Source organism: Oncorhynchus keta, chromosome 15 (assembly GCF_023373465.1).
Source record: "Oncorhynchus keta strain PuntledgeMale-10-30-2019 chromosome 15, Oket_V2, whole genome shotgun sequence".
Lineage (NCBI taxonomy): Eukaryota > Metazoa > Chordata > Actinopteri > Salmoniformes > Salmonidae > Oncorhynchus > Oncorhynchus keta.
The window spans coordinates 13,498,946-13,523,945 of NC_068435.1; the positions used below are offsets into that span (position 1 = coordinate 13,498,946).

The 25,000-nt window shown below is 54.4% G+C and overlaps 1 protein-coding gene and 1 long non-coding RNA gene across 4 annotated transcripts in view; one reads left to right on the forward strand and one right to left on the reverse strand.

The window, feature by feature from the left end:
* Positions 1-25,000, forward strand: part of LOC118394437 (F-box-like/WD repeat-containing protein TBL1XR1) — a 69,001-nt gene that overhangs the window by 26,903 nt on the left and 17,098 nt on the right. The gene's annotated exons all lie outside the window — the stretch shown is intronic.
* The window catches only part of LOC127907592 (uncharacterized), a 10,424-nt gene continuing 3,594 nt past the window's right edge, over positions 18,171-25,000 (reverse strand). Inside the window, exon 3 of the long non-coding RNA XR_008065008.1 lies at positions 18,171-18,219. This is a non-coding gene — a long non-coding RNA (uncharacterized LOC127907592). The remainder of the gene's footprint in view (positions 18,220-25,000) is intronic.

Below are 25,000 nucleotides of genomic sequence, written 5' to 3' on the forward strand. Positions count from 1 at the left end.
CAGTGTGCTTCGTTCAGTTACGTATTGCTTCTCACACGCACCTCTCTCTCTCTCTCACGCACCTCTCTCTCACTCTCACCTCTCTCTCTCTCAAACGCACCTCTCCCACCACCTCTCTCCTCACCGCACCTCTCTCTCTCCATATATATCACCTCTCTCTCATCATATTGGCATTTTTCTCTATCTAACATGCATGCCTATCTAATGCAGATGTACCCCCTCGCCCAGCGTACCTCTCTATCGCACAAGCGAGCACCATATCTAATGGCAGCACCCTCGCCAATAATAATATCTCAGCCATGCATATCTCGCACATCTCTCTCAAAACACAACGCACCTCTCTCTCTCTCTCTCACACATACCTCTCTCTCTCTCTCTCACACGCACCTCTCTCTCTCTCTCTCTCTGCATACCTCTCTCTCTCTCACTGCCGCACCTCTCTCTCCCACCGCACCTCTCTCTCTCCACGCACCCCTCTCTCTCACACGCACCTCTCTCTCTCTCCTCGCGCACCTCTCTCTCTCACGCCGCACCTCTCTCTCTCTCACGCACCTCTCTCTCCCACACGCACCTCTCTCTCTGCAACCACCTCTCTCTCGCACACGCACCTCTCTCTCCTCCAGCTCACCTCTCTCTCACACCACCCCTCTCTCTCTCCCTCAGCACCTCTCTCTCGCTGTGTACCTCTCTCTCTCAGGCTCCTTGGCGGCGCATATATATATAGATCATGTGCGCATATATATATATATATCGGGCATATATATATATAATATATATGTCGCGGCGTATATATATGCAAAATATATATATATATATATACTTTTGTGTATATATATATATATATAAAAATATATATATATATGTAAGCGCATATATATATATATGTCATGGCGCATATAGTAATAGTATGTAAAATGTGTAATAATGAATAATAATAATGTGTGGAAAAATATGTGTATGTAGGTGGTGCGTAATAATGTGTCAGCGGCGTAATAGTAATAATATTAATGAGCGTAATAATAATGTCGCGGTGAGCATCAATATGTCGCGATGTATATGTCACGGCGCCTCTCTCTCTCGCGCGCACCTCTCTCTCTCGCCCAGCACCTCTCTCTCACGACGCACCTCTCTCTCTGTGTACCTCTCTCTCTCCATGTGTGTACCTCTCTCTCTCTCCCATGACACCTCTCTCTCTCCAGTGTGCTTTTATATATCGCGCGCGCCTCTCTCTCTCACGCGCGCACCTCTCTCTCATGACGCGCACCTCTCTCCATACTGCACCTCTCGTGCAGCGGCATACCCTCTCTCTCGCAACGCGGCGCCTCCTCTCTCTCTCTGCATGCCTCTCCTCTCTCTCTCCACACGCACCTCTCTCTCTCTCACACACTTCATAATATATATATATGCAGTATAATATATGTAAAATATGTATATATATAAAAATGTAATAATATGTATGTAGGCATAATAATAATATGTCGACATATATAATAAAATATGTATATGTCGCGGTGACGCATATATATGTATATGTCGCGAAATAATATATATCATGACAGCACCTCTCTCTCACGCGCACCTCTCTCTCTCACGACGCGCACCTCCTCTCTCCATGGCGCACCTCTCTCTCACGTAGCACCTCTCTCTCACCGCACCTCTCTCTCTCACGCGCACCTCTCTCTCACCGCCCACCTCTCTCTCTCCTCTCAGCACCTCTCTCTCCACCCGCCTCCCTCTCACCACGCGCACCTCTCTCCACCACGCACCTATCTCACCACACCCTCTCTCACCGCACATAACGCATCTCTCTCGTGTCCAGCCACCTATCCTCTCGGCACACGACTATCCTCTATCTCGTGCACATCACTCAACATATATATCAAACATATAATATGTAGTCGCATGTAATATAATATGTCGCAGGCGCATCTATATGATGTCTCGGAATAACAATAATATGTATATGTCATCATATATGTATGCATACATGTATGTACATATGTCAAAAACATCTCTCTCAAGCCACCTCCTCTCGGCACCTCTCTCACGCGCACCTATATATATCTCATGCAGCACATATCTCTCGCGCTATATCTCTCACGCGCACCCCTATCGCGCCACGCCACATATCTAAGCGCACGGCCACACTCTCGGCGCACGCGCACCTCTCTCTCGGCACCACGCGCCACCCCTCTCGTGTGCAGCCTTCACATCTCTCGGCGCACGCATACCTCTCTCTCGGCGCACGCACCTCTCTCGACGCCACGCGCACACCTCTCTCTCATGCAGCATGCACCATCTCTCGGCGCACCAGCACCTCTCAGGCGCCTGGCGCCTCTCTCGGCGCCTGTGCCACCTCTCTCTCGTGCAGCGCACCTCTCTCATTGCCTTTGGTAACACCTCTCACGGCGCGGCGCACCTCTCTCTCGGCATCTCGTGTGTGCACTATCTCATGCAGCATTATATCTCGACATATGTGTACCCCTCTCATTGTATGGCATCACACCCTCTCGACTCTCGCCCCTCTCAGCGTTTCTTTTACTCTCTCTCACACACGCACCACACACCCCCTCTCACACACGCGCACACCTCTCTCTTCACACTACTCTCTCACACCTCTCTCTCTCACACACCTCTCTCACACACCTCCCCTCCACACACCACATACACCTCTCTCCCTCACACACACGCACACCTCTCTCTCTCTCTCTCTCACACACACACACCTCCTCTCCTCTCACACACACCTCTCTCTCTCACACACACACACCTCTCTCTCTCCACACACACCTCTCTCTCTCACACACCTCTCTCTCACTTATGACACCTCTCTCTCTCTCTCTCTGACACCACACACCTCCACACACGCACACACCTCTCTCTCTCACACACGCACACACCTCTCTCTCACACACACCATCTCTCTCACACACCTCTCTCACACACCTCTCTCTCATGACCACCTCTCACACACCTTCTCACCTACCTCTCACTCACCTCTCTCTCATACACACCTCTCTCTCTCACTCTCACACACCTCTCTCTCACTCTCCTCTCACATACGCACACACACCTCTCTCTCTTCATACACGCACACACACCTCTCTCTCACACACGTACACACATCTCTTCTCACACACGCACACACACCTCTCTCTTACACACGCACACACACCTCTCTCTTCACCGCACACACACCTCTCTCTCTCTCATCTAGCACACACACCTCTTCTCACACATCTCTCTCTCTACACACACACCTCTCTCTCACACCTTCTCTCACACACCTCTCTCTCACACACTCTTCTCACACACCTCTCTTCTACACACATCTCTCTCTCTCACACACCTTCCTCTCTCATCACACACACCTCTCTCTCTCTCACACACGCACACACATCTCTCTCTCTACACACGCACGCACACACCTCTCTCATCATACTCTCTCTCTCACGACACACCTCTCTCTCTCTCTCTCTACACATTCACACACACCTCTCTTCTCACACACACGCACACACACCTCTCTCTCTACATACACACACCTCTCTCACACTAAGCACACATCTCTCTTCACATAAACACACTCATCTCCACACACACCCTCTTCTCACACACCTCTCTCTCACGACCTCTCTCATGCACACCTTCTCTCTCACACCTCATCTCTCACACACCTCTCTCTCACACATATCTCTCTCCTCTCTCTTAATCTCTCTCACTCACAGCACCTCTCTCTCTCTCATCACTATGCACACACATCCTCTCTCCACACACACACACCTCTCGCTATCTCTCTCATCAACACTCTTTCTCTCATCTTTCTACTCTCACAGCACCTCTCTCTAGCACCTCTCTTCTCAGCACCTCTCTCTTCGCACATCTCTCTCACCTCTCTTTACCTCTCTCACGCACACTCTCTCTCTCGCACCGCTCTCTTCACACACCTCTCTCACACACTCTACTCATCAAGCTGACACTCACAGACATTCTCTTTGGCAGACATTACACCATCCTCTCACGCTGCATTGCACACCTCTCTCACACGCGTCGCTCACTGCCACCTCTCTCTCTACACGCACGCGACACACACCTCTCTCTCACACCTCGCTCTCGCACACACACCTCTCTCTCACACACCGCTCTCGCCACACACACCTCTCTCTCATCAGACGCATCATCTGACATCTCCTCGATGACATCTTCTGCCTCTCTCTCGCACCGCGCTCACACCTCTCGCGACACACGCACACTCCTCTCTCACACCTCGCTCGCTCTACCTTCTTCTCTCATCACACACACACTCTACTCTGTCACACCTTCTTCTCCACACACACCTCTCCACACCTCTCTCTCTCTTACCTCTCTCTCTCAGACACCTCTCTCGCTCTGACACACTCGGTGGCATCGCTACTGACACCTCTCTCTCACACACGCTCTCTCCACCTTCTCTCTCTCACACACACACACGCACACACACATCTCTCAGGGATCGCAGACCTCTCTTCTCTCTACATTACATTAATATCTCCGCCTCTAATAATACAGTGCATCTCCTGTGTACCTCTCTCTGCGCAGACATCTATAAGCCTTATCTCTGGCGCACCTCTCATATCTCTAGCTACATATCAGCCATTACATCTACACGCTCTTCCTCTCTCATGCCGGCTCTCTCAGACCTGCCTCCTACTCGCTACCATGCACCCCTCTCGTGCTTCCACGCCAGATCTTCCTCTACAAGAGACGACGCGACGCACGCCTGCCCCTCAGCGCCCTGCATACACCCTCGTCGGCGCACCACGCACCTTCTCTACATCGCATGCCCAGCGACACACGCACCTCTCTCGGACGCGACGCGCACACCTCTCCTGTAGCACACACACACACACCTCTCTCCTGCACACAGACCTCTCATGCATGCGCACACACACACACACCTCCTGCGCTACGCACACACACACACCTCCTCCTGCGTACGCACACACACACTCTCTCTCGCCTTTATGCATACCTCTCTCTCGTATATGCAGCCACACACATCACACCTCTCGTCAGACTGTACGCACCACCACCACCTCTCTCTCATGCGACGTGACGGACACATTATGACTCTCGTAGCGTAGCGTGACGATCACACACCTCTCTTCAGCCTTGCTTTGGCACGCACACACACCTCTCTCGCTGCACGCGGCGCACGCATCACCTCTTCTGCGTCGACATCTGCACACACCTCCTACGCGCATCGCACACACGCACCTTCCTACATCGTGACGTAGACACATCACCTCCTCCTTTACATGCGGCATATCCTCTCACACACACACCTGGCACACACACCTCTCCTTGCCTGCACAGATTGCAGACACATATCTGCACTGCAGCCACACACTCCCTCTCCTACACTCCTCTGCACACACGCACACACCTGTCATCGTATTGGCGAATCTTATTATTGAAAGTAATGACGAATGTGTGACATAGCCTCTTCTACATCACTGCACGACACACACTGCGGCACACACACCTCTTCCTACTCACACGCACACACCTTCTTCTCTCACACACGCCACATGCAGACACCTTTCTTCATCACTTACATAACGCACACACACACTTCTCTTTCACACACATCGCACACACACACCTCTTCTACACCGCACACACACCCTCCTCTACATTCACACGCACACACTCTCTCTCACACACGCACCACCACACACCTCTCTATCACACATCCTACCACACACCTTCTCACACACGCACACACACACACTCTCTTCACATCACGCACACACACACATCTTCTTACATATCGCACACACACCTCTTCTCATACACACACGCATACACACACCTCTCTCTCATACGCACACTCATCTTCTCACACACGCACACACACCTCTTCTCTCTCCACACGTACGCACACACACACTCTCTCTCACACACACACGCACACACATCTCCTTCTACACACGCAGACACACATCTCTCTTTCTGCACACTCTTCACGCACACACACTCTTTACACTTCTCTCACGCACACACGCACACTCTTCTTCACATCACGCACACACACTCTTCTCACACACACACGACACACACCTCTCTTCTCACACACACACTCGCACACACCTCTCTCACACACACATTACACACCACACACCTCTTACTGCATGCACACACATCGCTTACACCTTGCACAGTATCACACACACTCTTCTTTCTTTACACGACACATCTACACCTCTCTCACACACACGCGCACACACACCTCTCTCTCACACGTACAGACACACACACCTTCTCTCTCTCACACACACATCGCACACACACCTTTCTCACACACACACATCTATACACACACTCACACTACTCTCTTCTACACACGCACGCACACACACCTCTCACACACACGCACATCACACCTCTTCTCTCACACACACGCACGCACACACACTCTCTTCACACACGCACACACACTCTCTCTCTTTACCACACACACACACATCATCACACACACACACTCTCTTCACACATCGTACGCACACACACCTCTCTCACACACACGCACACACACACACACCTCTTTCTCACACACGATGCACACACACCTTTCTCTCTACATCGCACGCACACCATCTCTCTCTCACACTACACACGCACACACACACCTCTCTCTCACACACACACGCACACACCTCTCTTCACACACTACAGACACTCATCACATTCAGCACACGCACACACACCTCTCTCACATTCACACACACCTTCTACACACACACACGACACACACCTTCTTCTCACACATAGCGCACACACATCTCTCTCACTTACGTACACACACCTTCTCTCTCTACACATCACACGCACAGCACACTACCTTCTCTTCTACACACGCATTACACACCTTCTACACTACACTCTTCTCACTAGCACACACCTCTCACGCACGCACACACACACCTTCTCTTCACACACGTACGCACACACACCTCTCTCTCACACACACACGCACACACACCTTCTCTCACACACACACGACACACACCTCTCTCTCACACACACACGCACACACACCTCTCTCTCACACACACACACACACACACACCTCTTCTCACATCACACACACACTTTCTCCTTTCACACACATCATCTCTCTCGCTCACACACTGCACACACACACATCTCGCACACCTCTCTCACATCACACACGCACACACACTCTTCTCTACACTACACACACACACTGACACTACCTCTCTTCACACAGCACACACACACTCTCTCTACACACACACACACACACCTCTCTCTCACACACGCACACACACCTTCTACACACGCTACACACACCTCTTCCACATCACACACACCTCTCTACACACTTCACATCTCACTACACACCTCTCTCACACACATGCACACACACCTTCTTCTTACTACACACACGCGCACACACACTTCTCTACATCGTACGCACACACACCTCTCTCACACACACACGCACACACACACACACATCACACCTCTCTTCACACACGTGCGCACACACCTTCTTTCTACACTACGCTACACATCACTACATCTCTACACACATCACGCACACACCTCTCTTCACACACACACGCACACACACCTTCTCTCTACATCAGCACACACTCTCTCTCACACACATACGCACACACACTTTCTCTCTCACATCTACACTTACACACACCTCTCTCACACACACATACCTCTCTCTACACACGACACACACACTCTCTCTCACACACACATCTCTCTCTACACATCACACACGCATACACACACACCTCTCTCTCACGCACACACACACCTTCTTTCTCACACGACACACACCTCTTTCTCACACACACATCACACCTTCTTCACACACTACGCACACACACACTCTCTCTACACACACGCACACACACCTTTCTTCACACACGCACACACCTCTCTCTCACATCACGCACACACACACTTCTCACACACACGACACACACCTTCTCTACACACAGACACACACTCTCTCTCTACACACACACACCTTTCTTCACACATCGCACACACACCTCTTCTTCACACACACGCACACACACTCTCACACACCTCTCTCTACACACGCACGCACACACACACTCTCTCTCTCATCACGCACACATTCACCTCTCTTACACACGTACACACACACTCTTCTCACACACACGCGCACACACACCTCTCTTTACACACGCATACATCACACTCTCTCTCACTCACACGTCTCACATCACACACTCTCTGCACACACGACACACTCTCTCTTCTCTACACACGCACGCACACACACCTCTCTCACTACACACGCACACACACCTCTTCTACACACACACAGCACACACCTCTTTACACACCTCTCTCTCACACACACACGCACACACACTTCACACACACACTTCACACACACACCTTTCTCACACGCACGCACACACACCTACTCTCTCTACACACACACATCTCTACTGCTACACACACACCTTCTCACACTCACACACACACACTCTCTTCTACACACACACACACCTCTCTCACACACACACGCACACACACCTCTTCTACACGCACGCACACACACTCTCTTCTACACACACACGTACACACACACTTCTTCTCACACACACATACATACACACACACCTCTCTCACACGCACACAGCACACCTCTCTCTCACTACACACGCACACACACCTCTCTCATCTTACACACACACGCACACACACCTCTTCTCACACACGCACACACACCTCTTTCTCTCACACACACGCACACACACTCTCTCTACTACATGCACGACACACACACCTCTCTCTTCGCTCACACGCTGCTACACACACACTCTCTCTTCACACACGCACGTGCACACACCTCTCTTCCTACACTACGCACATTACACATTCACTCTCTCTATATACATCACATCGCAGACACATTATCTTTCTCTATACATCGCACACATTGTCTTTCTATCTCTACATAACAGACACACACCTCTCTCTTCGCTTACACATGCACACACACACACACTTCTACCTCATCACACACGCGACATACACCTCTCTTCATCACTACACATTCCTCTTTCACACAGTATGCACAGCACATCACCTTCTCTCACTGCACACGCACAATACATCTCTTCTCACACCTCTCTTCTTCACATCACGACACACACCTCTCTCACACGCATGCCACTCCTTCATCACGCACTACACATTCTCTTGCTCACACATCACAGCACACGACACACACATCTTGCTCACACCTCCTTTTCAGACACACACACCGCATCACACACTTCTTCTCATCATCGCACACTACACTCTCTCTGCACACCGCTGCACACACACTCTCACACACACACATCGCAGCACACACCTCTCTCTCTACACATACACACATCAGACACCTCTACTCTTCTGCACGCACACACACCTCTCTAACACACCGCACACACACACACACACACTCTCTCACACACACACCTCTTCTCATCGCACACACACACTCCTCTCTTGCTACAGCACAGACACACACACACTCTCGCTCACCTTCTCACACATTGCATACACGACACACCTCTCTCTCTCACACACACTGCACACACACACCTCTCACACACACACCTCTCTACGCACACACACACTTCTTCTCTACACACTTACAGACACTCTTCTCTCCTCACACACGCACACACACACTCTCTTCTTACACGTACGCACGCACACACACCTCCTTCCTTCACACTTTTGCAGACACTAGCACACACACACCTCTTCTTCTCACGTGACGACGCATACACTTCTCTTCACACACACACCGCGACACACACACTCTCTCTCACACACGCACCTACACACACACATCTCTTCTACACCTTCTCCCACCTCTTCTACTACACATCATCACAGCACACACACCTTCTCTCTCTCACACACACGACTCTCTACACACACACACACCTCTTTCTTACACACACTCTCGCACACACACTCTCTTCACACACGACACACACCTCTCTCTCACTACATCACACACACGCACACATCTCTCTCTCACGCACGTACACACCTCTCTTCTGCACATCACACACTCTCTCGCTTATACACACACACACACACCTCTCTTCACACACACACACACACACCTCTCTCACACGCACACACACACACTCTCTCTACACACGCACACATCACACATACCTCTTTCACACACATACGCTACACACACCTCTTCTCTCTCACACACACCTGCACACACGCCTCTCGCTCACACACACACACACCTCTCTCTACACACGCACACACACACACCTCTCTCACACACAGACGACACACACCTCTCTCACACGCACGCACACACACTCTCTCACACACACGCACACACACCTCTCTCACACACACACACACACCTCTTCACACACATGCACACACACTCTCTCTCATCTTCACACATTACATACACACACCTACTCTTCACACACACGCATACAGTACACACACACTCTCTCTCTCACACACACGCACGCACACACACCTGCTCTCTCACACACACTCTCTGCTGACGCACACACACGTCTCCTCTCTCTCTGCATTCACACACACACGCACATTAATATCACACACCTTCACGCGCACACACGCACACACACTCTTCTCTCCACGTGGCAGACACACTCTCTCTCTCGACGGCGCGCACGCACACACCTTCTCTCTCCTGCTGCATTACGCACGCATCGTTACAGACACTACCTTCTCTCACGCACGCACTGCAGCGCACACACACACTCTCTCTGCGGCACACACGCACGCTCACACCTGCGGCTTCTACGCACCGCTCGCACACGTGTACCTGCATTTCATGCGCATTCACACATCTGCCATGCGGCGCCAGCGCACACCTCTCACACGCACGCCACACCTCTGCTACACACACGCACACACTACCTCGCGTGACACACGCCCCACACCTTATCTCGCGCGGTGCCCTTGCACATCTCGGCTCGCAACGGCACACGCACACACTCTGCGCAACGCGGCGCCACGCATGCACACACCTCTCGGCTCAGCACGGCGCCACTGCACCTCTGCTCATCTTTTTCCTCTCTAATACAACCAACACACCTCCTATAACCATACGCACAACCTCAACACCTCTTCACTAAGACACGCACCAAACACACCTCTCCCTCGCACGCACACCACGCACACCTCATGCGGCGCACCACACCTCTCGCTACACACACGTTGCGCCACCACGACACCATCTCGGCTCGTGGCCTCTGCACCGGCCCTAGCGCGTGCTATCACGTCATTCATGCGGCTTGCTACACACCCATCTCATTCACGCCTTGCTGCACCTCTCATTTCCACGCCTTACACACACACCTCTCGCCGACGCCCAACACACCCTCCGCACTAACACACACACTCTCTTTCTCGCGACGCGTTGCACTCCTCTCATATTATTCTCTTGTACACACACTATCGACATATGTGCGCCACCACACCTCTCTCGTGCCACGCATCACACACCTCGCCTCACGCACACACGCTACGCATTCACACACCTCTCGTATGACATTGTATCGCCACGGCCACCACCGTCTCTGCTCTGCACGTGCTCGCCACACACACCTCGCTGTGCACGTCTCACTTTGCGCACATGCCACACACCACCTGCTCTCCACGCGGCGCGCATCACGCATCTCCTCACACGCGCGCACACACACCTCTCGCTCTACCGACGCACACACCTCTTCCTACTCACTGCGTCACACACCTCTCCTCACGCGCACACACACACCTCTACGCTCACGCCACAGCACACACACCTCTCACCAAGCACACACACTCCAACATTATCACACACACCCCCACACCACACACACCTCTCCTCTCTACACACACCTCCATGGCGCCACACACACCACACACACACTCACCCTCTCTCTCCCGCGACACACACACCACACCTCCGACACACACGCCACGCACACCTCTCTCTCACCATCCTCCCACATCTCCTCTCTACCATCACACACACCTCTCATTCCACATCACCACACATCCGCAGCACCACACACACCTCTCTAACACACACACACCTCCTCTCACATCACACACCACACACCTCTCTCACCTCACACACCGACACCACACACACCTCCGCACACATCACCTCTCTCTCACCACGCACACACCTCTCCCTACCACCCACCCACACCACCACCCTCTCTAACACAGCACACACACACCTCTCACACATGCACACACACACACCTCTCGTCGAACACAATTATCTCCTTTACACGCACACCACTCACCTCTCACCCACCGCACCCAGCCCCACACACACCTCCCCCCACCACCCACCACCACCCCCCACATACACATGCACACACCCTCTCTCTCACCACACCTCACTCACACACACTCTCTCTTTACTAATATTAACACCACCACCTCTCTCATTAACGCACACACACCTCTCTCTCCACACCACACACCCGCACCCCTCTCACACACACCACACACACCTCTCTCTCCTTTACACCCCCCGCACACTTATCAATTTACACACCATCTCTCCTTCTATTGCCCACACACACCTCTCCTCACACACGTAACGCCACCACACCTCCCTCTACACACCACGCCACCACCTCTCCTACACACACCGCACACACACCCTCTCACACATACACACACCTGACTCTCCTCTCACCGCACGCACACACACCTCTCTTCACCGCATCGCCACACCTCTCCTCACACCACACACGCTACACCCCCCAGACACACCACCTCTCTCTCACCACACACCACCCACCTCTCTCTCACACACACACACACCACACACATCTATCACATAACATTAACACACACACCTCCTCTCTCACACAGCATACACACACACTAACTCCTCTTACAGACACACACACACCTCTCTCACCACGCACGCACACACACCTCTCTCTCACACACGCACCACACACCTCTCTCTCACACACTGCGCGGCACACCACCTCTCTCTCACACCTCTCTCCACACTGCACACACCTCTCTCACACCACCTCTCTCTCCTGCATTTTTGCCTTATCTCTCTCTCTCACACACACCTGGCACACACACCTCTCTCAGCACACACACACACACGCGCACACACACACACACTCTCTCTGCATGCAGCACACACACCTCTCCACCACCTGCGCCACACACCTCTCTCACACACACGCACACACACCTCTCTCACACACGCACACACCACTCCTCACACTGCGCACACACACCTCTCTCACTGCATGCACCTCTCAGGCACGGCGGCGGCTCTGCCCTCTCTCTCAAACACACGGCACACACACCTCTCACACCACGTCTTTACCTCTCCTCTGCCGGCGCACACACCTCTCTCCTGGGCTCACACTGACGGCACACACACACACTATCTCGCTCAGCATGGCGTGCACTCACCTGCATTTTCATGCCGGCGTAACGCCTGCACCTCCTCGGCACGCCACCACCTCTCGCTGCGGTGTGCTGCCTCAACGGCGCCGCGGCACACCACACCTCATTCTGTGACACACACACCTCTCATTTAAGTATACACACCATCTGTGTGTATCTCGTACTTGTGTATGTACACACCTCTCGGCGTGCGGCACACACCTCTCGTGCATACACACACCTCTCATTGTACACACACCTCATATACTGTGTGTGTTCTACCTCTCATATGACATGCCTTTACACCTCTCGCACGCACACCTCCACACACGTACACACGCACACGCATCTCTCCTGCACGCGCGCCTCACACCTCTCGCTCACACGGCGCACGCACTCACCTCCCGGCTCACACGGCGCCACGGCGCACCACACCTCTCGTCACACGGCAGCCTCTCGCTCTGCCAGTGTGCACACCACACCTCTCTGCGCACACACACACCTCTCGCTCGCCAGCCACCACCCCACACCTCTCGCTCACACGGCGCACGCACACACACCTATCTACGTCACACGCACACACACCTCCACGGTGGCACACACACACACACACCTCCACCTCTCGGCTCTGCCGGCAGCATACACACACCTCTCGCTCTGCGGCGCACGTGCACACCTCTGGCTCACCGCGGCGCGCTCTCGCTCACTGCCGGCGCAACGCACCTCTCGCTGTGCGCACACACACCTCATGCTTTACACCTCTCGCTGTACGCCACACACCTCTCGGCTCACCAGCGCCTTACCACCACCACACCTCTGGCTCTGCGCCACCACACACCTCACGACGTAGCACACACACCTCAACGGCGCCACGCCTGCCACACCTCTCGGCTCTGGCACGCACACACCACACCTCTCATTCATGGCGCCACCTCAGCACACACACCTCTCGTCATCACACACCCGCCACACACACTCCCTCTCACATGCACACACACATCTCTCGTAGCACACACACACCTCTCACGCGCGTACACACACGACGCACCTCCGCTCAGCCGTGTGCACGCACGCAGACTACCTGCTTTGCACTTGTGATGTGACGCACACACCTATCTCACTCTGCACGCACACACACCTCTCTCTTCCACACATCATCGCGCACACACCTCTTCCTCTCTCTGGCACGCACACACACTCTCTCCTGCAGCACACACCTTTATCTCCCTGCATGCCTCCTCTCCTGCCATTATTACCTCTCTCTCAATAAGCACACACACACTTCTCTCACGCACATCACACACACCTTACACACACTACGCCTACACCTTCTTCTACACACACACGCACACACACCTCTCTCACACACACACGCATACACCTCTCTCACACACACGCACGCACACACACCTCTCTCACGCACACACACGGCGCACACACACCTCTCACCACGACACTTACACCTCTCTTCTCATATCGCAGCACATCGCTTCTCTTCATACGCACACACACACCTCTTCTCTCACACGCACACACACACACCTCTCGCTCACCACGCACACACACCTCTCTCACACGCTACAGACACACACCTCTCACCACGCATGCGTGCACACACACCTCTCTCTCACACCTCGCACACACACCTTCTACACACTGCACGCACCACACCTTCCTCTCTTTGCATCTACCTCTCACCTGCACACTGCACTCCCTTCTCACACACACACGCACACACACCTCTCTCCTGCACACGCACGCACACACCTCTCTTCATACACGTCACGACACGACCTCTCTGCACACGACACGCACACCTCCTCTCTCACTGACACACGCACACTCACACTCTCTCTCCTGTATGCCGTTACCACACCTCTCTCTCACTCACACACACACACACCTCTGCTCATGCCAGCCAGACTACGACTTTTACACCTCTCTCCTCATTATTGCACGCACACCACCTTCTCATTCATGCACGCACACACACTCTCATGCACGCACACACACCTCTCGCACAGGCACACACACTCTTCACACACTCATGCGACACACACACCTCTCACTGTAACATCGCCATGCACACCTCTCAAGCACACGCGCACGTACACACATCTTCCGCGCGTACGCACACACACCTCTCGGCACGCCCACACCTCTCGGCGCATCGCACACACTCTCTGTGTGCAGCCTGCCACACCTCTGCCTGCTCACTACACCTCTACGCTTGCACACACCTCTCTCTGTACACACGACACACTCTCTCCTCACACGGTATGCGACGACATACACTCTCGTCTGCGGCGCACGCACTCACACATCTCGCTCTGCAGCGCACGCGCACCTCTCGCTCCTGCGACGTGCGTCTATCTCACCATGACTTTCGCACGCACACACACTCCTCTGTGGCTTCTCCTACACGACGCATTCACCTTTACGTTAATGCGACGCACACACGCTCTCTTCACACGCTCCTGCGGCACACACACCTCTTCTCACACGCATTTATCACACCTCTCGCTTTCACATGCACGCATCACATCTTCTACACACGCACGCATACTGACTGTCTTTCTGCTTTACACGTGCGCAGCACACACACCTCTCGTCTGCATGGTGCCTCTCGGCTCCTGCCCAGTGTGCGCACCATCTCATCCACCAGTGTTTCACACGCTGGGCATGCGCACCTGTGCGTCGTGGCACGCACCTCTCTGGGTCTCGCCACACACGCACACACGACGCACCTTCTCTTTACATCATCCGCACGCACCTCGCGTGCGCTACTTCTTCACATTGGTAGCAGCGCACACACGCCCACTGTCTGCGTTGGCCCAGCACACTATCTCGACCATGGCGCTGCACAACACACGCAACGGCACACACACCTCTCATTCACGCACACACACCTCTCTCGCGTGGCACGCACACACCTCTCGCATGACGTACGCACACCTCTGCATGCGCCTGTCATAGCACACACTTCTACATCGCACACTTACTACCTCTCTCACACACACGCACACACACCCTCTCACTCACCATGCACACACCTCTCTCACACACGCACACACACACACACCTCTCTCTCTGGGACATCGCACACACACACCTCTCTCACACGCACGCACCACACACCTCTCACCTTCTCTCCTCCACACGCACCCACCTCTCTCTACACACCTTCTTCTCACACCTCTCTCACAATGGCACACACCTCTCTCTCACACACGCCTTTCACACACCTCTCTGCGCACACACACACCTCCTCTCACACACACACACCTCTCTCTCTCACACACACTCGCACACACACACACTCTCTGGGTGCGCGCGCACACCTCACACACGCACACACACCTCTCTCACACCCTCTCACACACACGCACACACACTCTCTTCTACACGGACATTACACCTCTCACACACACACACACTCTCTCTACTTTCTACACACCTCTCTCTCGCACACCACCTCTCTCTCACGCACACACACCTCTCTCTCACACACACGCACACACTCTCTCTTCATCTCACACGTCACGCACACACCTTCTCTCACTGCGTGCACGCACACACACCTTCATCTCTCTCTCCTCACACACGCTATCACACCTACACTCTACTACACGCACACACTCTCTCTCTACACATGCGCACACACACACCTCTCTCTACACACACGCACACACACACACTCTGCTCACGCACACACACATCTCTCTACACGCACACACACACTCTCTCTACACATGCCACACATCACACCTCTCTCTCACATGCGTACGCACACACACTCTTCTCTAACACACGTGCACACACACACACACACCTCTCTCACACACGCACGCACACACACTCTCTCGTCTCGACATGTACTACACACCTCTCTCTTACTACACACACACACACACACATCTCTTCTTACACACGTCTACACATCACACACACACCTCTCTCTCACACTACATGACGCACACTCTCTCTCACACGCACACACACTCTTTTATTATTCTCTACACACACACACCTCTCCACACGCCACGCACACACACAACTCTCTCTTTCCTGCCCGGCACACACACCTCTCTCCACGCTCACACCGCGCACTCTCTCCACACACCTCTCGGCTCACACCACACTCACACACGCACACACACACCTCTCTCTGCACATGCCTTTACACCTCTCTCCACACACTGCGCACACACCCCTCTCTCTCACACGTACACACCTCTCTCTCTCACACACACACGCACACACACCTCTCTCACACACGCACGCACACACCTCTCTCTCAAACACACGCACACACACACACCTCTCTCACACGCTCTCACACACACACCTCTCTCACTCGCGCACACACACACCTCTCTCTATAGCTCCACTTCACACATCCTCTCTCTCACACACCTCTCTCTCACACACACACACACTGCCTTACACACACTCACCTCTCACACACACACACCTCCTCTCACACACACACGCACACACCACCTCTCCACTGGCGGCACACACACCTCTCTCACACACGGCGTCACACACCTCTCAAACACACACGCACACACACACCTCTCACACGTCTTTACACTCACCTCTCTCACACACACAGCACACACACCTCTCTCTCACGCATACACACCTCTCTCTCACCTGCACACACACCTCTCTCACACCAGCACACACACCTCTCTCTCTCACACACACACGCGCACACACCTCTCTCTCTCACACACACAGCACACACCTCTCTCTCTCTGCAGCACACACACCTCTCTCTCTCACACACACACACACACACACCTCTCTCACACACGCACACACACCTCTCTCTCACACCTCTCTCGCGCACACACACACCTCTCTCTCACACACGCACGCACACACACACCTCTCGCTCACACATGCACGCACACATCTCTCTCACACACGCACGCACACACACCTCTCTCTCTCTCACACGCACACACACACCTCTCCACACACCTCTCTCTCACACACCTCTCTCACAAACACACACGCGCACACACCTCTCTCTCACACACCTCTCTCTCTCTCCACACACACACACACGCACACACCTCTCTCTCACACACACGCACACACACCACTCTCTCTCACACACACACGCACACACACACACCTCTCTCTCTCGCACACACACACACCTCTCTCTCTCGCACACACACCTCTCTCACACGCACACACACACACCCTCTCTCATACACACCTCTCCGCACACACACCTCTCTCACACACGTGCGCACACACACCTCTCTCTCCACACACGCACACACCTCTCTCTCACACACACACGCACACACACCTCTCTCACACACCTTTACCTCTCTCACACACACCTCTCTCTCTCACACACACGCACACCTCTCTCTCTCACACACACGCACACACCTCTCTCTCCTGTGGCACACATCACACACACACACACTCTCTCTTCTTCACACACACACGCACACACCTACTCACATACACACACCTGCTTTCTACACCACGCACACACCTCTCTCTACACACACGCACACACACCTCTCTCACACACACGCACACACCTCTCTCTACACACACGCACACACACCTATCTCTTACACACTACACATCTCACACACACACACCGCACCTCTCTCTCACACACTAGCCACACACTCTCTCAACACGCCCACACACACCTCTCTCTCACACACCGCACACACACCTCTCTCACACACACACGCACACACACCTCTCTCTCACACACACACACACACCTCTCTCGTCTGCCCATTTTACACACACCTCTGCATTTCGTGACATCTACACACCATTCATGCCCAGTATGTATACATATATCTCCTCGTATGCTTGTACACACATTTCATATGACATGCCATACCACACCTCTCATTTTCATGGCGCACACACCTCCTTCGGCGCTGCGGCACACACACCTATCTCATTCATGCCATACCACCACACACCTCTGCGCGTGTGTATCACCTGCACCTCTGCGTGTGTGAGTGCCATACACCTCTCATTTCATGGCACCACCTCTCATGGCGCCTTATCTTACACCTCTCATTTCATATAGTAGCCTTCACACCTCTCATTTCATGTGACACACACACTATCTCGCCTTGACATGTGTACACACCTCTGGGACAGTACGCGTACACCTCTCATTTCATGTGGCCACTGCACTTATCTCATTTCATGCGTACACACACCTCTCGCCATGGTGTGCTTGTGCACACCTTATCTCGACAAGCCATGGCGCCCGCCACCTGCTCTCGGCTCAAGCCATGGCACACCACCTCAACGGTAGCCAGCCACCACGCCACGCATCTCGACAAATGCAGCCTGCACCACACCTCTCGCCTTGTGCTTGTCTGCACCTCATTCATGCCATTACCTTTGCACCTCCTTCAGTACGTAGCGTACCACCACATCTCATTCACTTAGCAGCCACACACACCTCTCGCTCATTGTCTGCCACCATTCATGTGACATGTAGCCTGCACTATCTCTCATTTCATGTAGGCACCACCTCCTTGACATGTGACACCACCACACCTCTTTCATTTCATGCGCACACACACCTCTCATGTGACATGCTTGTACACACACACTATCTCGCCACTGGCCACACACCTCCTCGTGTGCCACCACACCTCTCGGCGGCAACGCACACACACCTCCTCGTGGCACGCACACACACTTATCTCGTGCGACACACACACCTCTCGCCTGGCGTAGCATGTAGCCCACCACACACCTCTCGTAACGGCATGCTTCACTGCACATATCTGTGGCACACGTCTCTCACCTGCGGCGGCGCACACACACCGCCACACCTCTCCACACGGCGCCACGCCTCACCTCTCGGCTCACCATGGCGTGCGCCATCCACCTCCTGGCTCAAGCACGGCACACCGTCATGGCGCGCATGCCACCTCTCGGCACGCCTTTCACCACACCTCTAAACTCATGTGTTGCCATACACCTCACGGCGCAGCACACACTGCTCATTTCCATGCGCACACACACCTCTGAAACAAGCTAGCACACACCTCTGCATGTGATGTGCCTTTACACATCTCATTGTGTATACCTACACACACCTCTCGTATGGCAGTACACACACCTCTCGTGTGCGCACGCACACCTCTTGCCTTGTGTGTGCACATGCCACACACCTCCTCGCGGCGTACGCTACCACACACCTCTCGCCACACACACCTCTCTCTCACCACACACACACACACACCTCTCTCCACACACACTACTATACACCTCTCTCCTACAAAAGCACACACCTCTCTCCTCCCACACACACGCACACACCTCTCACACACGCACACACACCTCTCTCTCACTCTGCGTACCACACACACCTCTCACGCACACACACCTCTCCTCTCAAGCACGCACCACCTCTGTCTCTCCAACACGCACACACACACCTCTCTCTCACCACGCACACCTGCCTCCACACACGCACACACACACACCTCCTGCACACACGCTGTGTGCACACACACTTCTCTCTTCACCATATAGGCCTTCACCTCTCTCTCTGCGCACACACACACCTCTGTGCTCACAGCACACATCGCCACACCACACCTCGCTCACGCCACACCTTCCTCTTCACACACCTCTCACACATCGCACACACACACACGCACGCACACCTCTCTCACGCACGCGCACACACACTCACCTCTCTCACACACCTCACACGCACGCACACACACCTCTCTCTCACACGCGCACGCACACACCTCTCTCTCTGCCACACGGCACGCACACACACCTCTCTCATGCGCACACACACTCTTCGCCTACGCGCACACACCTCTGTATACCACACGGCGGCATCATCACACCTCTCGCGCGATGCACGACACACACCTCCTCACACGCACGCCACACACCCTCTCGGCGCATGCACACACACCTCTCTCACACACGGACGCACGCACACACACCTCTCTCTCATGCACACGCACACACACCTCTCTCTCACACACACACACCTCTCTCTCCACACACGGCACACACACCTCTCTCACCACACACACACTCTCCTGCGCCTCTCTCTCGCACACACACACACACCTCTCTCTCACGCACACACACACACCTCTCTCACACACATGCACACACCTCTCTCCTCCCTGCATGCACGCACACACCTCTCTCACAACTGATACGCACACCACACCTCTCTCTCACACTTTCCTCTCTCTCACACACACACACCTCTCTCTCACTGCATGCGCACACACACCTCTCTCACACACACACGGCGCACCACACACCTCTCTCACTGCACCTCTCTCTCACACCTCTCCTCTCTCTCCACACACCTCTCTCTCCTGCATGCGCACACACACCTCTCTCTCTCACACACACACACACTGCGGCGCACACCTCTCGTCACACACGGCGCGACAGCACACACTATCTCTCCTGCACGCGCACACACCTCTTCGCTCACACGCGACGCACACACACCTCCTCTCACACAGCACACACACCTCCTCTCACTAGCAACACACCTCTCTCTACACACTACCGCACACACACCACTCTCACACACACTTTTACCTCTCTCTCACACACTGCACGCACACACACCTCTCGTCAGTCACCGCCTATCTTACACGCCTCCTTTCTTCTCATGCAGTGCGCACACTACACCTCTCTCTCACACTGTAGTGCTTGCGCACACACGCTCTCTTCACCACGCGCCGCACACACACACCTCTCTTCGCTCACACACGCGCACACACACACATCTCTGCCATGCGCGCACACACATTTCTTGCCAGTCACAGTGCACCACCTCTCACGCACGTGCGTACACCCTCTCGTCTGGCAGCACGCACACCTCCGGTATGTCATTGTGACACACCCTCTCGCACGTGCACTGCGCCACACACGACCTCTCATTAATGCTATGAGCACACACACACTCTCACGTTGTGCCTTATTACTACACCTCTCGCCAGCGCACGCGCACACACATCTCTCGCGCGCAGCACACACACACACTCTCTGTGCTGCACGCACACCTCTCAGCGACGCGCGCACATGCACACCTCTCGCACGCGCACGCGCACACACCTCTCGCCTTACGTGCACATCTCTCGCTGCTCACACACTGCTACGGACACACACACATTACTCTCACACGCGACGCGCTCACACTCTCTCGCTCATGACGTAGCCTCCTCCACCTCCTAGGCTCCTGCAGCGCAGACAGCACACACCTCTCGCTCACATGGCGCATCGTGACCTCTCCGGCTCACATCCGGCGCCACGAGCACCACTCACCACCTCTTGCACACCTGCACACCGCCTCTGCGCTCGCACGCACACACACCTCTCGCTCACACGCGCACAGCACACACACTCTCGGCTCACACGCACACACACACCTCCACGACGCACACACACACACACCTCTCTCGCTCACACGGCGCACGCACACACACCTCCTAGCTCACACGACGCAGGTACACACCTCTCGCTCACCGCAGCGCACGCACCTCTCTCGGCTCTGCGCGCCACCTCTAAACTCATGCAGCACACACACCTCTCATGCGCACACACACCTCATGGCTCGCCCGCCACACACCTCCTGGCTCACACGGCGCACGCACACACACACCTCTGGCTCACACGCACACACACCGCACGCACACCTCCACGCGCAGCACACACACCTCCTCTCGGCTCACACGACGCCTGCACACCCTCTGCATTTGCACGGCACCACCTCACGCACACACACACCTCTGGCTCGCACGTACACACACCTCTCTGCGGCGCCATGCAGCACACACACCTCTCTCGACGCACGCACACACACACCTCTTCACACACGCACGCACGCACACACACACCTCTTTCACCCAACGGCGCCCAGCACACACACCTCTCGCTCACACACGCACACACCTCTCGCTCGCACGCACACACACCTCTCACTGCAGCACACACACCCTCTCTCAGCACACACCTCCTCCACGGCGCACACACACCTCTCTCACACACACGTGCACACACACCTCTCACACACACACGCACACACACCTCTCTCACTTGTGTGCAGCACACACACCTCTCGCACACGGCGCACCACGCACACACACCTCTCGCACGCACACACCTCTCTCACACACGCGCGCGCACACACACACACACCTCTCTCACACGCGCACGCACTCCCACCTCTCGCTCACACGCGCACGCACACACACCTCTCGCTCACACGCGCACGCACACACACCTCTCGCTCACCACGGCTTTAGCCGCACACACCTCTCGCTCACACGCGCACGCACACACACCTCTCACACGCACACACACCTCTCGCTCGCACGCACACACACCTCTCGCTCACACGCGCACGCACACACACCTCTCGCTCACACGCACACACACCTCAGGTGCACGCACACACACACACACTCACCTCCTGGCTGCACGCGCCGTGCACACCTCTCGCTCACACGCGCACGCACCTCTCGCTCACACGCGCACGCACACACACCTCTCGCTCGCACGCACGCACGCACACACACCTCTCTCACACACACGCGTACGCACACACACCTCTCTCACACACACGCACACACACCTCTCTCACGCACGCACCTCCTGCGGCTCCACTCTCAGCACACACCTCACTCTCACACACACATGCTGACACACACACCTCTCGCTCTGGCTTGCCTTCGCACACACACTCTCGTCTCAGGCACGGCGTCACACCTCTCTCAGGCACGTGGCACACACACCCTCTCGCTCTACGCACGCACACACACCTCCTCTCACACACACACACTACACACATTCACCTTCTCACACATCACACACACACACCTTCTTCTCACACACGTATCGCACACACACTCTTCTTCTACACACGCACGCACACACACTCTCTCTCTACACACGCATGCACACACACCTTCTTCTCACACACGCACGCACACACACCTCTCTTCACACGCACTGCACATACACACCTCTCTCTCACACACATCTTCTACACACACACACACCTCTCTTCTCACACACACACACACACTTCTCTCACACTCATACACACTCTGCACACACTCTCTCTTCACACACACACGCACATCACACATCTCTCTTCTACACGTACGCACACACACCTCTCTTCTACACACGCTACACACACACACCTCTCTTCACACACGCACGCACACACACTCTCTTCACATCACACACGCACGCACACACACCTCTCTTCACATCACACACGCACACACACACTCTCTCTCACACGCGCACCTCTCTCTGCAGCACACACACACCTCTCTCACACACACGCACACACACCTCTCTCGCTCACTGCGGCACACCTCTCTCACATGGCAGCACACACACCTCTCTCCACACACATGGCACACACACCTCTCTCTCACACACACCTCTCTCACACACACATGCAGCCTGCGCTCAC